This window comes from Podarcis liolepis (assembly GCF_965112155.1).
Source record: "Podarcis liolepis genome assembly, chromosome: 3".
Lineage (NCBI taxonomy): Eukaryota > Metazoa > Chordata > Lepidosauria > Squamata > Lacertidae > Podarcis > Podarcis liolepis.
The window spans coordinates 69170831-69185349 of record NC_139557.1 but is presented as its reverse complement, the minus strand read 5'-3'; the positions used below and the strand labels follow the sequence as shown (position 1 = coordinate 69185349).

Sequence of the window (14519 nt, the reverse complement as noted above, 5' to 3'; positions counted from 1 at the left end):
TTAATTTCAGTGGGTCTGTTCTGAGTTGAACTTAGTTGGATACAACCTCTAATATTTTGGAATTGTTAGTGATACTGCCTGGGCATTTTGAGTACAAAGAAATGATGTGAACCAACATTAAAAGAATAGCAAACAAAGATGTGGAAAATAACTGAAATTTTTATGGTCTGGATAAAATACAAAGACTTACTTGAAAGTAAGACCCCGAGGTGGCTATCACCAATAGAGGCCAAGGCTCGGAAAAAACCCAATATGGAGGCCGGCTGGCCGAAATATTGGGAAATAATAGAAAACATTGAAGATAATTGGAGGTTGCAGAGCTATGAAAAATTAAAGGATAAGGTACAAGATTGGTTTCATTATGCCCAAATTAATGAGGTTGTTAAGTTGGATAAAAAAACAGGATTCCAGGTGGAAAAATCGAAACTTGAGACAGAGCTGTTAGAACCAAAGACCAAGGTATTATCGAGAATGTACAACTTGCTGCTTAAATGGAACACTCAGGATGAGACAGTTAAATCAGCCATGATAAAGTGGGCTCAAGACATTGGGTACAATATCATGTTTGAAGACTGGGAAAGGTTATGGACCACCGGTATGAAATTTACGGCATGTAATGCCTTGAAAGAAAACATTATGAAAATGATATACAGGTGGTACATGACCCCAGTCAAGCTTGCTAAGATATACCATTTGTCTGATAATAAATGTTGGAAGTGTAAGGAGGCTGAAGGAACATTCTTTCACCTTTGGTGGACTTGTCCAAGAGTGAAGGCCTTCTGGGAAATGATCTACAACGAGTTAAAAAAGGTGTTTAAGTACACCTTTCCTAAGAAACCGGAGGCCTTCCTCTTGGGCATTATGGGCCACAAGGTGTTAAAGAAGGACAGAACGTTTTTTATGTATGCAACCACAGCAGCAAGAATTCTTATCGCCAAATACTGGAAGACTCAAGATTTGCCCACACTGGAAGAGTGGCAAACGCAATTGATTGACTACATGGAGTTGGCCGAGATGACTGCCAGGATCCGAGATTTGGGAGAAGAAGCAATGGAGGAGGACTGGAAGAAATTTAAGGACTATTTGCAAAAACTTTATAAGTTATATGAATTATAGGATTTCGCATGATTTGGAAGGATAGCCCCAGCAATGAGAGTGGAATATATATGAAATTAGATAATATTAATGAAAGAACCAATGTTTAAATGTTCAAAAAGGATAATATATGTGTTTATTGAGTAATTGGATAATAAGTAATTTAAACTTAAAATGTAATTGAAAGTACAAAAGAAACACATGAAACAAGGTTATAATTTGCTGACAAATTTATTATTAAGATTGCATTGTGCGGGAGATGTGGGGAAGTTCGATGGAGGATTGAAACAAGCTTTGGAAATAATCTGTCTTCTTTCTTTTCTTTTCTTGTTTTCTCTGTTTTTCTGTGTTGTTTATTTCTATCTGGAAAAAATGTAATAAAAAATATTAAAAAAAAATAAAATAAAACATTTTGGTTGTTTTGAATTCATGATTACATATACTTTAGATTGGATAGGGTTTAAATATCAAGTCTATATTTGATATGACTATCATTTGTGTACATATTTATTCTATACAGTGGTACCTCGGGTTACATACGCTTCAGGTTACATACGCTTCAGGTTACAGACTCTGCTAACCCAGAAATCGTGCTTCAAGTTAAGAACTTTGCTTCAGGATGAGAACAGAAATCGTGCTCCGGCGGCAGCAGGAGGCCCCATTAGCTAAAGTGGTGCTTCAGGTTAAGAACAGTTTCAGGTTAAGAACACACCTCCAGAAGGAATTAAGTACTTAACCCGAGGTACCACTGTATTTTGAATCTGTACATTTGCATTCTTCGGTAATTATTTTTAAAAGAGCAAAGAGAAATGGGAGCAGAACAGTTTGTGTCAACGGGCCAGTTTTCAGTGGTGGCTGGTAACATTTTGACTTGGTAAGGCTGAATCGCTAGCAGTTCTCCTAATATCCAAATTTCACATGTTTTTGTACCCCAGAGGCACATGGGAGGGGCCTTTTTACCATAGCAATACTTTTGGCTTAGGAGTGACTGAATGCTGCAGAATGTTGATTGGCCAGAGAGCAGGAGATTGACAGAAATGTCTCCAAAGCTTCTCTGAGTTCAAAGGGAAGAATAACATTGTATGTGAGACAGGAAAGAGTGTGTTGCTTTGAAATTTGGGAGGTGAAGTGCTTTTTAAAAAATGGTTGACATCCTCCTGTGTCGCAGTAGCCCTAGTGCAAGAGCCTCCACTGCCAGCTATAGTGGTCTAGTTATGTAGAAATTCCATTCAGATACATTTTTTGAAGCTGGGGAACATATTCTTATTTACAAATTCTGTGTCTGTGTAGGTTGACGGTAAAGATGATGCCAGTCTGGTACACATTTACAACGTATCTCAAATTAGCAAGGACGTGGGATCTAAGCAAACATGGATGTTTGGCACAGAGTGTTGGGAAGTATCACAGAATCATAGGGCTCACTGTACTGTACAGTATTGAAACAACTGACATGGCTCTGTGAGCTGCAAGTGAGAAAGTAGTGATAGGAACATTAGAATTCTTAGCTGTTCTTTCATCTGTGTACAGTGGTACCTCCGGTTATGAACTTAATTCATTCCGAAGGTCCATTCTTAAGCCAAAACCATTCTTAACATGAGGCGCACTTTCACTAATGGCGCCTCTCGCGCCTCCAGCTCGCATCCCAGGGCAAAGTTCGCAATCAGGAGCATCTACTTCTGGGTTAGCAGAGCTCATAATCTGAAGCGTTCACAAGGAGGATGGTACGTAACACAGAGGTTCCACTGTACATGCTTTTAGACTACTACTATGACTTTTAACTGGTAGGGTGAGTTGTGGGTAAGCTACCAGATGCAGCACAGCACAAATGATGGTGTTGACCTGATGAGCTGCTTCCTCAGCTCCACAGCACATAGGATCAGATGTGTACGGTTTTCCATAAGGAAGGAGTTTATATTACTGCCAGCTCAAGACTGGCATAAAATCACCACTCGTGTCCTGGTCCAGCAGCTGCCACCACGATTGCATCATTGGGTCTTTCCCCATACATAGCACAGTAGCACAGCTTGTACTGCTGCTGCCTTTTAATAGGAAAAGGGTAGTGGAATAAGCCAAGTATAGGGTGCTTGTATTGCAAAACGTTTGTTTTAGTAGCTAAAAAATAATTCATAGGGTTTTGCTTGCTCCAATAATTGTGGGCCAGAACTGAGAGTGATTCCAACTAATCAGAATGTTTCCATTGTGTTGCCCATTTAATAAGTGGTTTTAGAGCTGTCGTGGTATCAGTGGGACCCGGGGGCTTTCCAGTTCAAATACTGAGCTCAGCAAAGAGCTCACTAAAGCTGCAATTTTGAGCATACTAGGGAGAAAGCCCTATTGGACACAGTGGAATTTACTTCTGAGTAAGCACAAATATGATTCCATTGTAGATGCAGCAGACGGCTGCTCTCAGTTTTCTCCGTGTGCGTTTGGGGAAGAAGCCTTAACTGGGTTGTCGAAAGGGTTACTGACAAGATATGCAAAACACTTTGAAGGTGCTTGCAGCAATATAGGAATGTTAAGTGGTTAATTTTAGAATCCTTGCCAGACACCACTGCAAGAGGTGCTGATGAAGACAATGCAGAAAACAGTCCTAAATGGTTCGTCGTGAGGACAACAGCACCATCTAGTGAGCAGTCCTCGGGGAAACAGGAAGAAAACCTGTACCTGTTTTTAACTCATTAATTTAAATCCTTCTCAAGGTTAACGGAAGGGCTGCATCCAGTGGAATAAGTGACACTAACACCCAAATTCAGAGCCTGACTTTTATGCATTTGTTTACTACATTTCTTTCCTGCCTTTCTTCCCATGCCAGCGAAAAGATCAGCCTTAAAAGAATACGGGGTGTGGAGCATATGTAAAAACAATTTTATAAGACACAGGTTTGGGGAATAGAGAACCCGTGCCCATTCAGATGCTGCTGAACTGTCAAATTCCATCGTCCGGCCATCCTGCATAACTACTTGTCAGAAATGATGGGAGACAGCAACTTCTGGGGAACCGCCCCTTCTCCATCTCTGCAATATTTTTTTAACTTGCATGCTTTTTTCAAGGAGAGATAACTATCAATGTAAGTTTTTTAAGATGGAAATGTTCTCCTGTTCATTTTACAAGTCATGATTAAGAGCTGCTCACATATCACTACTGGTAACAGCACTGCAAAACGTATAGAACCAATTATCACGTGTGAAATTTTGAGAGAAGACCACATCTGCCACTAGTGGCTCTGGTACTTTTGCTCTACAGTGGTGCTTCTGGTTACAAATGCTTCAGGTTACGAGCTCCGCTAACCTGGAAGTAGCTGCTCCTGGTTGCGAACTTTGCCCCAGGATGCGAATGGAAATCCCGTGCCAGAAGCGTGCACACAGCAGGAGGCGCCATTAGTGAAAGCACACCTCAGGATAAGAACGGTTTCAGCTTAAGAACGGACCTCCGGAACAAATTTTGGTAAGTTCGTAACCAGAGGTACCACTGTATCGCCATCATGGTGTTCACAGTTCTTTAAAGTCCTAAATAACTTTGGACCGTGTTACCTAAGGGACAATCTCACCCTATATATCGCTGTCCTGAAACTGCACTCCTCAGATGGGGACACTGTTAAGGGTGTGGAATGCCCCAGGTACGCTTAGAATGTACTAGAAGCAGTTTTTAGCATTGCAGCTGCAGGTTTATGGAATCAATTACCAAGTGAAATAATACAAGCATGTAGCTTTCCTGGAAATCTGACTTGGTTATTTTATGAAATAGTAACTCTGTGGCCTCAGCCTTGTTGCTCATCCCTCCCCACCCAGTCCCCTGTCACACTGCTTCTGAGTTTTATTCTCATCTTCTGTTTTAGTTGCTGCACTTATTGATGGAATTTGTGTGATGTTATGTTGCTGGAAAGGTTTTATTTCTATAAAACAGATGAAAAGCAAATTTGTGCACAGCTGATTGGCCCAAAATAATAATAATAATAATAATAATAATAATAATAATAATAATAATAATAATAATAATAATACCCTGCCTATCCGGCTGTGTTTCTCCAGCCACTCTGGGTGCCTCCCAACAGAATATTAAAACCATGATAAAACATCAAACATTAAAAACTTCCCTGAGCAGGGCTGCCTTCAGATGTATTCTAAAAGTCAGATCGTTGTTTATTTCCTTGACATCTGTTGGGAAGGCATTCCACAGGGTGGGCGCCACTACTGAGAAGGCCCTGTAACCTCACTTCTCACAGTGAGGGAACTGCCAGAAGGCCCTCAGTGCTGGGCCTCAGTGTCCGGGCTGAACCCTGCAGGTAGAGACGCTCCTTCAGGTATACTGGGCCAAGGCCATTTAGGGCTTTAAAGGTCGGCAGCAACACAAGAACAATTTGATGGAGGAGGGGAGGCTCCAAAATGAACCTGGCATGAATGTTCCAGCCAGTGCTGGTGTGCCAAATCAGTTTCACACAGTGTTTATGCTCTGCCTGTCCCTTATGTGGAGAAAAATTGCTACTTGTGCTGTGATCCTGTGGGGGATGCCTCTTGGGACATAGCTAATGGCTGGTTGTTGACTGGGCAGCACATAGATGCATTTTAGTTATGCCTTTTGTTTTCCCAGCTGGAGGTGAGGCCAGGAAAGCAGGCAATAAGATAAGGCTGCCTAAGAAAGAGAAAGCCTCTCTTGGCAATCTTACATTAAGCCCTACCCTAGTTTTTGTATTTTGAGCAATGGGTGTGGGGGAGAATAGCAGCTGGCCTTTTGAAACTCTGCTTGCATTTGTGCTGCCCCCGCTCCTTTCATTGCTGCTTTTCATCAGAGAGTAGTGAAGGGAAGGAATTGACAACAACATCAGTAGCCTTGTGACCAGCCAAGCAATGCTGGCTCAGGCTGCGCTAACAGGCTTTATGGAGTGCAAAGTGGAGTCTGGAGACAGTGGAAGCAGAAGGCTAATGTTAAAACTACAGCTACAGCAACAGAAACAACTGAATGGGGGAAAACATTTTAAAAGTTGGCACTGAAGTGAATTGTATCTCCTGGATCTGTGCAGCTATGCCTTCTAGTGTGGGCAGAACATAGGATGTTCACACACACACAAAAATTGAAACCCACAGTCATGTTGAAAGTAAATGATGCGTACATTGTACATATGTTCACTCAGATGCATAGGCGCCGACTCCATGGGGCTTGAGGGGGCCCGAGCCCCCTCAAAAATTCGTTTGGGGGGGCTCTGCCCCCCCAATAATCTCCGGCGCCCCTCCAGCAGAGCGCCATCGCCGCCCCTCCCCCAGCCCAAAATGCACAGGGAGGGTTGGGCTGCATGCCTCCTGCCCTCCCTCCCGAGCAAAAGCTCCACCCAATTTCCTTTGGCCAGATACCTCCTCACCTCTTTTACTCTGCTAGACCGGGTGCTCACAAGAGAGCAGCTGTGAGTCCCAGAACACCAGGACCCCTTCCTGGGATCGCTGCATAGCTGTTCCAGCGCCGGAGGAGGCCGTGGGGCCAGCAAGAGTGTTCCCTTACGTCCCCCCACCTGCCCCACAGGCAAGCTGGATACATTTGCATCAAATAGATATGAAACCTGTTTCATTGATAGAGAGTAGGGGGTGGGATCCCCTGCTCAGGCCCTGGGGATGAGGGGTTGAAATGAAGGAGGAGAAGGACCGCCCGGAGGACGGCCTTGCAGAGACAACAAAGCAGCCTTGTCGGGTGAGAGAGACCTCAGGCGACCCCTCCGGGCCTTTCACCCCTCGAGCTGTTGATACAGCCGGGACTAAGAGGCCATCCAAACGCCCCAAATCCCATTCACCCACGCAGGACGACGAGCCAGAGTGGGCCCCTCCACCTATAAACTCCCCTCCTAGTGATCTGCAGCGAAGAGGCTTGTAAACCCTTCAATGGAGTCCCGAAACCCCTCAATGAAACATCAGGATTTCTCAAAGAACCATCGCTGACCAATGGGCATCGTCCAAGGTGAGAGGCAGCCAATCCGAAGTCAGGAAGCAGCAGCCCCGTGTCTGGAGCGTGCGATCCGCCAGGAGAGCGCAAGAAACCGAGAGCAGAAAGCGGGGAAGAAGCGCGCTACAAAATGTAGCAACAGCGGATACAATGTTTCCTCCTGTTTCCTTGTTTCTTGCAAGACAGAAACAGAGGGCGATCCAGGGCTCCCCTCCCTCCCTCCCTCCCTCCCTCCCTAGCAGAAGGTCCTTGGAGCTGATTAATAGGCGCAGCACGCTCTCCCCTATTCGCTCACGAGGAGGCGGCGCCACTTTATTTGCATATTCATGAGCTTATTTATTATTCATGAGCTTTCCCGGGCCCCCCCAATATTTTTTATAAGTCCGCGTCCCTGCTCAGATGTAAGACCAAATGAGTTCAGTGGGACTTACTCCCAAATAAGGGAACTTGAAACTATACCCCTGGTCTGCTAGGAGCTCTATGTGTTGGTTCCGTCTTTTCAAGTAAATCTCTTTACATGGAACAGACACTTTCATTCCAGGCTTTAAGGTTAAAAAGCTCCAGATGGCAAGGGAGCTATAACGTCTGGGGATTTTCTGATAGTCTTTCTGACAAGTACAACCTGGCTGTAGTTGTGGCTCTCTGCCACTGGAATACATAGCTGATCTGGTAAGCAGTTACGTTTATTTTGTAATTTCCTGAACAGATTTAAAGCAGGATAAAACACTGAAGCACAGGACAAGGAACTTCTTTTAGCCCTTTCCTTGAACTCACTTCTATGCAGGCAGGCACTTCTATGCAGGCAGGCAGGGCAAATGTTGCCCCTGTTTTCAAAAAGGGGGAAAGAGAGGACCCAAATAATTACTGCCCAGTCAGTCTGACATCAATACCAGGGAAGATTCTGGAGCAGATCATTAAGCAAACAGTCTGTGAGCACCTAGAAAGGAATGCTGTGATCACCAATAGTCAGCATGGATTTCTGAAAAATAAGTCATGTCAGACTAACCTGATCTCGTTTTTTGACAGAATTACAAGCCTGGTAGATGAAGGGAACGCAGTGGATATAGCCTACCTTGATTTCAGCAAGGCATTTGAAAAGGTGCCCCATGATATTCTTGTAAAGAAGCTGGTAAAATGCGGTCTTGACTATGCTACCACTCAGAGGATTTGTAACTGGCTGACTGACCAAACCCAAAGGGTGCTCATCAATGGTTCCTCTTCATCCTGGAGAAGAGTGACTAGTGGGGTGCCACAGGGTTCTGTCTTGGGCCCGGTCTTATTCAACATCTTTATCAACGACTTGGATGATGGACTCAAGGGCATCCTGATCAAATTTGCAGATGACACCAAACTGGGAGGGGTGGCTAACACCCCAGAGTACAGGATCACACTTCAAAACGACCTTGACAGATTAGAGAACTGGGCAAAAACAAACAAGATGAACTTTAACAGGGAGAAATGTAAAGTATTGCACTTGGGCAAAAAAAATGAGAGGCACAAATACAAGATGGGTGACACCTGGCTTTAGAGCAGTACATGTGAAAAGGATCTAGGAGTCTTGGTTGACCACAAACTTGACATGAGCCAACAGTGTGACGCGGCAGCTAAAAAAGCCAATGCAATTCTGGGCTGCATCAATAGGAGTATAGCATCTAGATCAAGGGAAGTAATAGTGCCACTGTATTCTGCTCTGGTCAGGCCTCACCTGGAGTACTGTGTCCAGTTCTGGGCACCACAATTCAAGAAGGACACTGACAAATTGGAACGTGTCCAGAGGAGGGCAACCAAAATGGTCAAAGGCCTGGAAACGATGCCTTATGAGCAACGGCTAAGGGAGCTGGGCATGTTTAGCCTGGAGAAGAGGAGGTTAAGGGGTGATATGATAGCCGTGTTCAAATATATAAAAGGATGTCACATAGAGGAGGGAGAAAGTTTGTTTTCTGCTGCTCTAGAGAAGCGGACACGGAGCAATGGATCCAAACTACAAGAAAGAAGATTCCACCTAAACATTAGGAAGAACTTCCTGACAGTAAGAGCTGTTCGACAATGGAATTTGCTGCCAAGGAGTGTGATGGAGTCTCCTTTTTTTGGAGGTCTTTAAGCAGAGGCTTGACAACCATATGCCAAGAGTGCTCTGATGGTGTTTCCTGCTTGGAGGGGGTTGGACTCGATGGCCCTTGTGGTCTCTTCCAACTCTATGATTCTATGATTCTAGGTCCTTAACCTGGCTGCTAGTACAGGGTGGGACACATTGCATCATAAGGGAAGTTAGCAGCACCTTCAGAAAGCAATATACTTTGTTCAAATGCAGCTTCAGACAGTCAGAAACCCTTTAGGAGCCCTGCATTGCCTTGAGTGTAGGGGGAAGCCTGGGAGCCAGGCGTGCAACCTCCCCAATATAAAATGTTTTTAAACAATACATTTTTAAAAAATCCAATCCTCAGGTCTACAATTTTTCTTAAATGGTAGTTAGTCATAAAAAAGGTAAAGGTAAAGGACCCCTGACAGTTAAGTCTAGTCGCGGACGACTCTGGGGTTGCGTCGCTCATCTCTCTTTACAGGCCGAGGGAGCCGGTGTTTGTCCACAAACTGTTTTTCTGGGTCATGTGGCCAGCATGACTAAGCCACTTCTGGTGAACCAGAGCAGCGCACAGAAACGCTGTTTACCTTCTCGCTGGAGCGGTACCTATTTATCTACTTGCACTATGACGTGCTTTCAAACTGCTAGGTTGGCAGGAGCAGGGACCGAACAACAGGAGCTCACCCTGTCATGGGGATTTGAACTGCCGACCTTCTGATCAGCAAGCCCTAGGCTCAGTGGTTTAGACCACGGCACCACCCGCGTCCCAGTTAGTCATAGTTTCCAAAATAAAATATGATACAAGGTTTCACACACTCCTGGAAACCATCCTTCAACTAGAACCGCTAGTTGAAGGCGGCGGCTGCTTATGCACCCTCATAAAGTGCAATTGCTTGGAGGGCTCAAGATGAAACTTGGTTGTATCTCTAGATTTCAAGATTTCAAGAGTTGGGGTGGAGCTTGGCTTCCATTTCAGGACTTCAAGCAACAAACGATAATTGATTTCATTATTTATTTCATTAATTTCATTCCCCCCTTCTTTTCCTCCAAAGATGGCAATGATGATGATAATAATAATAATAATAATAATAATAATAATAATAATAATAATAATATTTATACCCCGCCTATCTGGCTAGGTTTCCCCAGCCACTCTGGGCGGCTTCCAACAAAATAGTAAAATACAGTGATCCGTTAAACATGAAAAGCTTCCCTAAAGAGGGCTGCCTTTAGATGCCTTCTAAAAGTCTGGTAGTTCTTCTCTTTGACATCTGGTGGGAGGGCGTTCGACAGGGCAGGTGCCACTACCAAGAAGGCCCTCTGCCTGGTTCCCTGTAACTTGGCTTCTCACAGTCAGAGAACTGCCAGAAGGCCCTCGGCGCTGGACCTCAGTGTCCGGGCTGAACGATGGGGGTGGAGACGCTACTTCAGGTATGCTGGACAGAGGCACATGGTACCCAGAGCATGAGAAGGAGGGCAGGGAATGCATTTGAAGCATACTCTTTTATGCAAAGAATTCTGGGCCCTGTTGTTTTGCTCAGGGGTTGCTTGGAAATGTAAGTCTGTGAGGGGTAAACTACAGTGCCCAGAATTATTTGAGGAAAAGACTGTGCTTTCAAAGTACAGTTGTACCTTGGAAGTCTATCGGAATCTGTTCTGGAAGTCCGTTCAACTTCCAAAACATTCGAAAACCAGCGTGCAGAAACTGTGGAAGCCCCGTCAGACGTTCGGCTTCCAAAAATAGTTCACAAACTGGAACAGTCACTTCCAGGTTTGCTACGTTCTGGAGCCAAAACATTTGGGAACTAAGCTGTTTGACTTCCAAGGTACGACTGTATAGTGCTTACACAGCATATCTCTCAGACTAATACGGTTGTTGTGAGGATACAATGCAGGGGTGGCGTGGGGTGGACGGGTGGACGGGTGGACCACATGTCACATTAATGTGTCTTAGTTCTGCAAGGACCAGAGAACTACTCAATGGATTTGAGGGTCAAAAGTTATTTTTAAAGAATGTCCAGTGTTGTCTTTTCAATTGAAGATACGCTCCAGACGTTTTGGACCACGACTCCCATCATTCCCAGCTAACACTGTGGGAAAGGCTGCATTCTGATGTAGGGAAGCAGGCAGCTTTGCACCCATCCTAGTGTAAATATGTATCTTTGAATTTAGCCGCCGGTGCTTTGGCATCTGGATGTATAGTGAAATGTGGGAGGGGGAGAGCCTTCTCAGTTCCCATGACAGCATGAACAGTGTTTGCCCTTTGGAGCAAGCCTAAGCACATCTACACCTGTGTACACCCTTGAAGGTGAAATGTCCTCAGTGAAGTTATCTGAAAATATTAACCCTAAGCAGCATGGTCAATAGCCAGGGATGATGCATTATGTTATACAACAATGCATTAGGGAACGTTGCTTGCAAAAAAAATGTACCGTACATTAGCCAGAACTGCATACAAAAGCATGTGTATTAGGAGAAATATGTACTAAAATGTTGATGAATTTCCATGAGGATTTTGTTTTTAATTGCAAATTGTGGCTGAAATGTGGAGAAGTGAAATGTGAAGAAATGAGCAGCAGAGAGAACTGAAACGGACAGATCCAGCCATCCGTGCTTGAAAAGAGGCCTGGGGTACTGTTTTGGGGAAGTTAGAGGTGGGTTCCAGCAGCAGCATTGCCCAGGTTGGTGAATATTCTGCCAGAGGAGGCAAAGCTACATCTTCCCATGCTTTGCACATCCAAGGTCCCAGGTTCTCCTATCCAGGTAGGTCTATTCAGTTCATAGGTTTACTGTTCTAGCCAAAGACCATGACAAACTTGTATTAAGCAATAGTATTAATAAAATAATACAGAGCATCCATCCATCATATAAAAATCTGCAAAGTCTTTGCCAAGTGCCTGAGCGTAAAAACACCATTTTCCTTGTGCATCTCTGACAACTCTAATTCTAATATTATTTTGCCTTTTTAAAATCCAGTTTGTCAAGATCCATGATGTAAGAGAGAGAAGTTACCAGAGATACTAACAAACTCAAATCCAACTTGATTTCAGTTTAAATCTCTGAATCACCAAAATTTATAGTGATTTTGTATATTTTTTCCTGACTCCCCCCCCCCCCCAGCCTATGCACACAGGGCCATTCTGTGTGTTATGAAGCTATGTTTATCTCTCAGAAGAAAGTGAACCCTTTCTGTGAGACTCCTATCTGAAACTATAGAGAGACATTGCCAGTCAGGGAAGATCCGACAATACTGAGCTAGATGCATAAAACAGCTGCCTCTGCAGCCCCATCCACTCTTGGATTGCATGAAACGGCATGGTTACATCTTGCTGCCATAAAACCGAGTGAATTACAAACATTCAGGCAATTCTGCCCAGGTTTGGAAACTTATCTCCTGATCAACTCTGCAACACCTTTAACTTAACACTCTCCAAACAAGTAAGACTGCCAGCTGCCCAAAGGAACTGGAACCAGGTGCTTTTTCACACTGTGATAGGAGTCAAAGACCCAGTAAAGCATTATAAATGTCCTGCTTGGCTCATCATAAAACTGTGTGTAATACACCTGGAGTTCAGTCCTGCTCCTTGGGGTATGAAAACAAAGCATAAGAGTTAATTCAGACTCTCTCTTCTGAACTTGAATGGGAATGTTCTGGGTAGAGCACCAAGCCCATCTTGGAATTATGCATTAGACGAGGTGGAGAACCTCAGGCTCAGGGAGCAAATGTGAGGCCTCTATACCTGTCCCTCAGAACTCCAGGTGGTTTTACCTGACTGGAATGTTGTCCTTTAATAATGCCCAGAAAAATGGAAGATAGGTTTGTGTGAATGTGTGCAGAAACTAGCCTCCTCCTCCTCCTCCTTTTATTTATATCCCACCTATCTGGTTGGGTTTCCCCAGCCACTCTGGGCTGCTCCCAGCAGAATATTAAAACCATGATAAGACATCAAACATAAAAAAACTTCCCTAAACAGGCTGCCTTCAGATGTCTTCTAAAAGTCAGAAAGCAGTTTATTTCCTTGACATTTGATAGGAGGGTGTTCCACCACTACCAAGAAGGCCCCTCTCAGTGAGGGAATGGCCAGAAGGCCCTCGGAGCTGGACCTCAGTGTCCGGGCTGAACGATGGGGGTGGAGATGTTCCTTCAGGTACACTGGACTGAGGCCATTTAGGGCTTTAAAGGTCAGAACCAACACTTCAAATTGAGCTCAGAAACGTACTGGGAGCCAATGTAGGTCTTTCAGAACCGGTGTTATATGGTCTTGGCGGCCACTCCCAGTCACCAGTCTCACTGCTGCATTCTGGATTAGTTTCCGGGTCACCTTCAAAGGCAGCCCCACGTAGAAAGCATTGCAGTAGTCCAAGCGGGAGATAACAACAGCATGCACCACTCTGGCGAGACAGTCTGCGGGCAGGTAGGGTCACATATTCACATTCGTTGCTCTAACCACTTTTGTCTCTGGCCTGACACCCAACTGGCACATAGCCCTTGGAAGCTGCCCAGAAGGGAATGCAGCCCTTGGACTGAGCAAGCTTCCCCACCCCTGCATTAAACTGCTGGTGTGTCCCAAATAAGTTTTGCACAGTATCCCTGTGCTCTGTCGGTGATCTGAAAAGGGCTTCTGACATCATAGCTCTAATCAGCTCAGTCCCTATTGAACAGAATCTGGCCTTTTAACCCTCCCTGAATGTGCCATTGCCTTGTTGGCAGGAAACACCGTTAAGATAACTCAGGAATGAATGGTTTGGCAGGCACAGGAAGGCCTCCTTTTATTTCCTCTCCGCTGCTCCTTCCATTACCAGACAGCTTGACCTGCCTTCACATTTATGGGAGAGTCTGGCAAAGGTTTGTTGACATTTCTTTTAATGTCAGTGATTCCATACAGTCAGTATTTAAGGGTGTGGGGAAAGATCAGCAAGTGCCTATCTTTAAACTCAAGGCCAAGAGAATGACTGCTATATTTTACATTCCTTTGCAGCTTTAAAAGAGTGCTGGGATGTTAAAAGCCAGCTCCTCATAAGGGAATGTATTAGCAACGGGCCTTTCTGTTGGTGGTGGCCTGGAGTCAGGGCAAGTAGTGAGGACTGAGGAGAGAGAAGCTTTAACTTTTTCTGTAAAACTGCCTTCTACAGTTGCTTAGGAAAGGGAATTTCAATGCTGTGGCCCCTCAGCTGTTATATGGCACTACAGCACTTCAGTGTTATAGATTCTTGCTGTTCACAGTTGGTACATGCTGCACAGAACTGCTTTGCACAGTAAATTGTGACAAGAACATTATTTGGAGGCTGCCCTGGAAACTTGGCAACTCTTTCCACTTAGAGAGGTGACCAAACAGTGTGTAGCATTAGGTGGTAAGAAACATTGTATTAGTTGTTGTTTTTTAATTAATGGTTATTTTTTTATTTGTGGTTACTTTTT

General features: G+C 44.5%; 1 long non-coding RNA gene across 1 annotated transcript in view; it reads left to right on the top strand.

The window, feature by feature from the left end:
- Positions 1–13912: 13912 nt before the first annotated feature.
- LOC310703918 overlaps positions 13913–14519 on the top strand; it is a 43414-nt gene continuing 42807 nt past the window's right edge. Inside the window, exon 1 of the long non-coding RNA XR_014524469.1 lies at positions 13913–13946. This is a non-coding gene — a long non-coding RNA (uncharacterized lncRNA). The remainder of the gene's footprint in view (positions 13947–14519) is intronic.